This window comes from Adiantum capillus-veneris, chromosome 19 (assembly GCF_014529385.1).
Source record: "Adiantum capillus-veneris isolate H3 chromosome 19, ASM1452938v2, whole genome shotgun sequence".
In the NCBI taxonomy this organism is placed as follows: domain Eukaryota; kingdom Viridiplantae; phylum Streptophyta; class Polypodiopsida; order Polypodiales; family Pteridaceae; genus Adiantum; species Adiantum capillus-veneris.
Window position 1 is genome coordinate 5,138,981 of NC_140949.1, and position 8,437 is coordinate 5,147,417.

Sequence of the window (8,437 nt, forward strand, 5' to 3'; positions counted from 1 at the left end):
TCCCTCCCTAAGAGGGGGTTTTAATGGGGTGGGGACGAGAGAAGAGGGGTATGGGAGCTTGGCTTGTGAAAAGCCCCCATCATTAGCCCTCCCCTTTTGGTTAGAGGCATTCATGTCTCTATCTCATCTGTTTGATCATTATCGTTGGAGGTGGCGGCTGATGGTGTGTCCTCATCTGGAATGTCAATAGGTGGAGCCTGATCAAATCAAAGAAAATAAGGTTTAAGTTGCCAACCATTTACCCTGGTTTTATGAAGTTTTCCATCAGCCTCCATAAGCTGGTAGCTTCCATTGGCATACTTTTTCCTGACGATGAAAGGACCTTCCCATCGGAGTAGGAGTTTCTTCTCCTTGCGTGTGTCGAAGCGATTGTCGTAGAGGAGCACCAACATTCCTTTCTTCAATTCTTTTTGCTGGAGATGCTGGTTAAAGCTAAGCCGTCTATGCTCTGCTTGTGCCGCATAATAATTTATTGCTTCTTCTCTGTCCAGCTAGAGTCTTTCCAAGTTGATGATGTGATCTCTCAAATGCATGTTGGGCTATTGAAGTTGGCTTGCCATTACTCTGAGACTTTGTAGTTGCACTTCAATGGGCAAGATTGCTTCCTTACCAAATACTAGATGATACGGTGTGAATCCCAAGGATGTACGAAATGAAGTTCTGTAGGCCCATAAAGCTGGTAGTAGATACTTATCCCAGTCTCCAGGATGATTGTTTACCTGCTTGGTAATAATTTTAGAAACCATTCCATTTACCTTTTCAACTAGGCCATTACATTGAGGGTAATATGGTGAAGAGTGCCTCCTTGTAATGCCCAGTTTCTGCATTAATTCTCCTACCAAGTCTGCTCTGAAACCTGGCCCTCTATCAGAGATGATCTCTAAAGGTGTGCCAAACCTACAACATATGTGCTCGTAGATAAATTTAGCTTGCTCTACTGCTGTGATTCTAGTGGTGGATGTAGCCTCTGCCCATCTAGTCATGTAGTCGACCCCCATGATAATGTAGAATTTTCCTGAGTTGGCCCTAGGTAATGGCCCAATGGCGTCGATACCCCATTTTTCAAATGGGCCATATGAGAGAATAGGTGTCTGTGGTTCAGGCATAAGTGATCTAGTGCCGGCCTTTTGACACAACTTACATGTTTTGCACCAGTTGTGTACATCACGGTTGAGGCTAGGCCATATGAAGCCTGCTTGCAAGATTTTCCTACTTGTTATGTCTAGGGCAAAGTGACCACCACAAACCCCATCGTGACAGATAGCAGTTACTCCCGTGATTTCCTGAGAGAGAGGGACCTTCCTAAGTATTTGGTCCTTACCCTTACAGTACAAACCGTCATTGATGAGTCGATACCTTGTGGCCTTTCGAGTCAGCCATTGCTTCTGTCCCTTTGTTAAATCTGATGGACATTCTCCTGTTTCCAAAAAATGCATGATGTCAGGCAAGGCATCACTGCCTTGAAATAGAGGGAGCTTTAGTTTTATTGCTTCAACCACCACTTCCTGTAGTCTTTCACTTGCTAGGGCATCTGCTTCTTGGTTTTGAGCCCTTGGGATATGGTGTATTTGAACTTCTTCAAACTTACCCAACAAGGTTTTTACACCACTTAAGTGAGTCCTTAAACTAGGATTCTTGCATGTCCATGCTCCATTTACTTGCCTTACCAGAAGTAGAGCATCCCCAAATACATTAAGGCGTTGTACACCTTGCGAGACGCACCATTGTAGACCCTTGGTTAGTGCTGCATACTCAGCTTCATTGTTAGAATGTGAATCTAACAATTGGCCCAACAAAAATACCTTTGTCCCTTTGTCATCAAAGACCACTATGCCTGCAGCTCCTTTGTCGAACGCTCGCTTGTAGGATCCATCAAAGTAGAGAGAGTATGCTCCTTCTACCATCGGTGGTACTGGAGGTAATCGGACTTCTCCTTCCTTAGATTGCTTCTCCTCCCTTTCAAATACTTGGTAGGTCATGAGTCCCCCCAAACTTGCCCTTGTCGTGCTTTCTACCTATACCGTGTAGTCAAACTCTTGCAGACGAACTAGCCATTTAGTAATTCTAGCAGACACATCCATGTGTTGTACAACATAGGGAAATATTTCATCCGTGGTTAGAATCACAAATTTCTTAGGCAGCAAATATGACCTAAACTTTGTAGTTGCAAATCTAAGAGCTAGGACTAAGTGTTCCACATGGGTGAAACCTTTCTCTCCTGCTGTCATCATTCAACTAGAGAAGTAGATTGGCCTCATGAAAGATGTCGTCGTATCCTTTTGGAGTACCACAGCCCCCAATGAGTCATCACCAACACTTGAGGTGACACATAATTTTTCATCCCACTTGGGTGGTGAGATAGTTGGCAGAGTGGCTACGACCTCCTTTACCTTGTTGTAGTGATGTTCGCTTTCCTCGTCCCAAGTGAAAGTTGATCTTTGAGTGAGTTGTTGCAGTGGTAGAACAAGTTGTGATAGTAGATGTATGAATCTACTTAAGTACCTCACATTCTGTAGAAAAGAGACCAGTTGACATGCGGTCGTTGGTGAAGGTAGGGCTATGAGTGCGGACACCTTACTTGGGTCGGCGTTGATACCTTTTGCTAAAATTTCATGGCCTAGTAGAATGACTTTACTCTCCCCAATGTGGCATTTATCCACATTTAATTGCCCACCTAGGCTCTGTAACCTGGCCAAACCTTCAGTTACCTTTTCTAAATGTGAAATACGGGAGCTATATATACAAAAATCATCAATGAACACTCTTATGGATGTTCCAAAGAACGGTTGAAAAACATATGTGACATATCTTTGGAATGTGGCAGGTGCATTTGTGAGACCAAATGGCATAACCCTGTATGCAAAACAACCCCATGGCGTGATAAAAGTGGTTTTTAGCTGATCTTCCAAGGCTATGCGTATTTGAAAGTATCCTGAATAACCATCACAGACGGTATAGCATTCAAAACCCGCTACTTCATTCAGAATTTCATCCAAGAAAGGGAGAGGAAAGTGGTCTCTCTTTGTAGCTGCATTTAGTGGTTTGTAGTCAACACAGACCCTCCACTTACCATTCTTTTTTAGGCGTCACCACTACGGGTGACACCCATTCTGAGTTTTCTACAGGATAGATGAATCCCGCCTCCAGCAGTTTCCTTACCTCGGCCAAGAGTGCCTTTTCTTGTATGACCCCCAGTCGTCGTAGCTTTTGCACAACTGGTTTTACCCCTTCCTTCAGCTTAATATGATGTTCCACCACTATAATGCCTGTGATTCTTTCATAGTTGTCAATGAACAGGTTAGGAAATCCCATCAACATTTGCAAAAAACTATCTTTCTCCTCAAGTGTTAATTCCGTAGACAACATACCCTTCAACCTACTTCCTCCTAGGCTAGGTGATTTGCTCTCCTCTTCATTGGGTTGCCCTTTTGGTGATGGATCACCAATTGTGCTTACCCTTTGTGGATCCTTCATAATGATACCCATCACATCAATGGAACTGTCACTTTCATCGGTGGATGTGGTCTCCTCCTCAGAACTCGAAGATTCGCTAGTGGTTTCATTTGCTGATGTTTCCAGATTCATTTGCTTCTGCTTGCCAATCCTCATGTCATAGTAGATTGTCTCCCCTTTCTTACCGGTCATGCGTAGAAGGCCAGTACCCCAGTCCTGTTTTGCCTTCATGGCCATCAACCATGGCCTTCCCAAGATTAGTGGATAGCCCTCCCCCTTAGTAGGCATTACAAAAACATCTACCTCTACCTCAGTGTTGAAAGCTTTTATTTTCACGGCACTTACCACACCCACACACTTTACTTTTGCGTTGTTTGCCATATTTGCCTTGCATGGAGAAGGCCTGTCAACCTCGAGCCCTAATCGAAGCATCATAGCTTCGCTCATTACACAGATTTGTGCACCTCCATCAATGTAGGTGTTTCCAACCCTCTTTCCTTTTATGTTTACGTCGACAATTGGAAGGATGTCATCCATGTTGCATCCTGAAATTGCTCCGGCTACCTTTGTTTTGGAGCGTCTTGTACTTACCATTTTAGACCATTGTCGCCTTACTTTAGGTACAAGATGTAGCAGCTGTGGCCATGTAATCTTCGGTCCTTGATCTGCCACATCCAATGTTAGATCATAGGGCTTAGAACTTTCCCCTAGCTGGAAGTCGGTGATGCCCAATTTCCGTCGTGGCCTGGATGGCCTCTTGCTAGTTTCTCCTCTCATGCTTCTCTCATCATCTGATTGTGTAGCTTTCTCCCTCCTAGCTCTTTTCACAGTCATGGCTTCAAGTGGTTCTAAAAAGGTTACCTTCTCCTTACCCTTGTCCCTCTCCTTTGCTCTGGGTGGATCCACTACTACGGCTTTTCCTTTCTCTTCTAGCCTTATGATGTTTATAGGGCGATCAGGTGGTGGGGCTGGTGGAAGAGGTGGGATGGATGCTTGTAGTGGTGTCTGGGGTGGACGTAGAATTTGTGTTGGTGGGGCTGGTGCTCGGGGTGGGGGTGTTCTTTCTCTAGGGTGTGACAATTGGTTCCTCCTACCTCCTCTATTATAGTTTTGTCGTGGTTTGGGACAGTAGTACATACCGTGACCGTCTTCTCCGCAGTTGTAGCAATGATACTCCCTGTTTTGTCGTCGTGCTCTTCCAGGGTCTTAATCTCTTTCTTGACTCCTCCCTTGTTGTATTAAGTGGACAGACAAATTCTGCAGTTGGTCAGTAATATGGGCCAACATATCTTGTTGGTCATCTCTTACCCCAAGAGCCGGTGGTGGTGGTGGAATGGTGGTTGTCAAAGTTGCTGGTCGACGCGATGTTCCTACTTCTGTTGACTCGGTTTCTTTGGATTTCATTCGGAGCTTCTTGTCCTTGTGCTGGTAGTGAGCCTTCAAGTCCAGTATTACCTTGATTGAGCGTACACGTGTTGGTATGTGTGATCTGTCTTGAGGTAGGTTGTACTGATTCATGTGAAACTTAGAGGTGCTTAGTCACTGTCCAAGCTTGTGGGAGAGGGTGGTGTTCTTTCCTGAAACAAACTCAGTAGATCCCTAGTTTCTCTAGTGAGAGTGTGAGCCAATGATTCCGTTATCTGTGCTGCAGCATTAGGTGCGACTTGAAAACTGACTGTGATAATTACCTCGGTGACTTGAGTTACCCAATTCTCAAAGTAGAATAGTGTTGATTCTCTATTGTGCAGAGCTCCTTCCATTTTGTTGTTGTTGGTTGGTTGTAGGTTGCGGACATGGTTTCGACCTTGTCCTTCTTCTTCTTGGCACTTGGCCTATGTATATCCATTGGGTTTGGCGTGTTGGTTGACTCTCCCACTGCAAATCGATTACCGTTACGCCTGGCACTCGAGCTCCGATGGAGATGCGGAGTTCTTCTAGTTGTGCTTGGAGCTCTTCTTCTTCTGTCGTCCAATTAGCAAATCCTGCTAGCCATTCATCCATTCACAATAGTTTAGGGGTTTCAGTCTTGTAAACTGAAGGGTTTCATGAAAAGATCCTCAATGGGGGCACCAAATGACGGGAGCAAAGAGAAACCCGAACCCCCGATGGCCTCTTAAAAAAAACCGGGGACCGAATGGCGCGCCTCGTGCCTGTCATAGTAAAGCAAACAGGGGGACACCACCTAGCTTCAGCGGCTAGGACGCAAACAACACACCACCATAACAAATTTTTCATCCAAGAGAGATGGATGCTTGGGAGTAATGATGAAGAGGAAGGGAAATGAGATCGAGAGAGAGAGAGAGAGAGAGAGAGAGAGAGAGAGAGAGAGAGAGAGAGAGAGAGAGAGAGAGAGAGAGTGAGAGAGGGAGGGGGTATAGCGGCTTAGTACTTAGGCACCATAGAAGGATGGCGAATCCGCACACCCTTCACACATACACAAGCTCACTCCAAACACAAGACTAGGTGGCGATTCCGCACACCTCACATGGGCAAAACATTGCAAGAAAACATACTCACAAAACCTCAAGCTTTATTTAGAGAATAAGGCGATGAAATGGGGAGCATAGGGTAGGGGAATGAGAAGGGAGAGAGTGGTAGAGCACATGGCAGATAGGTGGGAGCTGATGGCGAAGACTCACACCAGGGTTATGACCATCATCCTTCATTTAACTGCCCTTCATCTTCCATAGCCCAAGGGTGTAGAGGTCATGCTCAAGACGAGCATGGTGATTGCGGTGATGGTGATGGTGTGGGTGTGTGTGTGTGTGCACTAGGCACACACAGTGCATAGTGTACTATTTTGGTGATGTTGTGTGTATGTTTAGTGTGATGGTGACCCCTCTTTACATAGGGGAGGAGGGGGGAGAAATTCTAGAATTTAGAAATGAAGAAATCATTATCTACATAGGCCATGTGACTGTGGGCCCCACTTGTCTGGCTGTGTGTATATGTGCCAGAACAGCAGTCTCATGAGAGAGAGAGACTAAGAGAGAGATGGGTTGATGAAAAAAAGTGAGAGGTGACATGGAGAATAAAATAATTACAAGAGGGGAGAGAGGGGAGTGTGTTCAGAGGTGAATCTGTGTGCAGATGTGTGTGAACACAAGAAAAATCAGGTAACCACCGGGTGGGGATGAGTCTGTGGGCACCTTTTTCAATGAAACTGAGTGTGTGTGAGCATGGGGGAGGTTATTTAGCTACAAGACAAGAGACATGGCGCCCTTTAGAGAGAGAGGGGGATATTTGGGTCATGGGATATGATAGGAGAGAGAAAGGGGGGGTGGGGTATACTATTTTGGAAGATAGGGTAAGTTGCATGTGAGTTAGGGTGCATTATTGGTGAGTTAGAATGCATTATTGGTGAGAGGTGGGGTAGCTTGAGGGGAGAGAGAAAGGAGAAAGGGACAAGGGGAAGAGAGAGGGGTTGACCTTTTGAGTGGAGGAGAGGAAAAGGGACACACTGCGGGGCAACAGTGAAGAAAAAGGAGGCAAGGTGGGGATGGGCTGCCCCAAAGGCATGAGGTGGCCTATTTTACCTTTGTCATATATTTACATAATCATACTTTATTTTTTCTTACTTTTTCCAATGCCTTTTATCACTCCCTCCCTAAGAGGGGGTTTTCATGGGGTGGGGACGAGAGAAGAGGGGTATGGGAGCTTGGCTTGTGAAAAGCCCCCATCAGTGCCTTGGCTTCCTTCTTCTGATGCATAGCACATAGCTCCTCTTGGTTTAAGGGACCATAATATCTTTTAAATTTACTCCCATTGAGGAATCCAATGGTTTCAACTCCATCAAGAGTTTCCACACAAATGGTACCTTGTGGGGTGATTTTGCATACTCTATATGGTTCTTTTCTCGCATATTTCAACCTTTTCTTCTCATTACGTACTCCATACATAAGGACTCATCTCCAACCTTGATATCCTTGTTCTTTAAATGACGATCAAACCATTTCTTTCTCCTACCTTTCTCCACAAGTGCATGTTGCACCACCTATTGCCTCTCTTTATCTAATCTCTCAAGGATATATAAATGCTCAACTAAAGGGTTACCATCCCAACCTTCTTTGAAGCCAGTAAAAGACTAGGAATGACAAACTCCCACGGCATAATGGCTTCTTGACCATATACCATCTTGAATGGTGTACAACTAATAACCACTTTGTAAGCAATACGATAAGCCCATAGAGTTGGCGTCAGCTTCAAATCCCAATCTGTGCAATGAGCCTCTCTCGTTTTGATTAAAATAGAGATTAGAGTCTTGTTGGTACTTTCAACTTGGCCATTTGCTTGTGATAATAAGGTGTAGAGTTATGGTGGGATATCATGAATCTGGCTAAAAGCATGCTTTGGTGGTACAAAAAGGATTGTCCTTGACAGCACCTTTGCCAAATCTTTGAGCTACAATTTCTCCATGTCACATGAAAAACTACCTATCATACTATATATCAATGGATATATCTTCAAACGGAGAATCTAAAAACACAAGGTCCGAAAAGTTTTGACCTAAACTACAAAAATTTTACGAGTCCCCACTTTTTCATTGGTAGAAGTAAAATAGGTCCTTTTTTTGTACCACCAAACGAAGCTTTCACCCAGCTTTTTGTGAGCTCCTTTATTACTTTATTACAAAATGGGTACCATTGTCACTCACAATTTCAAAGGGACAACCAAATTGTGTAATAATATTGTCAAAGAGAAACTTAGCGATTGACCTTGCATCAGCCTTGCATGTTGCCTTAGCTTCCACACACTTTGTCACATAGTCAGTGGCAACAATAATGTATCGAGATTGAGTGTTGCGGGTTGCTGGACTAATTGGGCCTATAAAGTTTAAATCCCAATTCTCAAATGCTTGTGTCACTTTAATAGGATGTAAGGGCATCTTATCCTTTCGCCCTGTGGTCTTCTAACATTGGCATTCATCACATCATTTTGCAAAAAGGATGTAGTTTTGAATAAGGTGGGACACCGATAGCCTGAT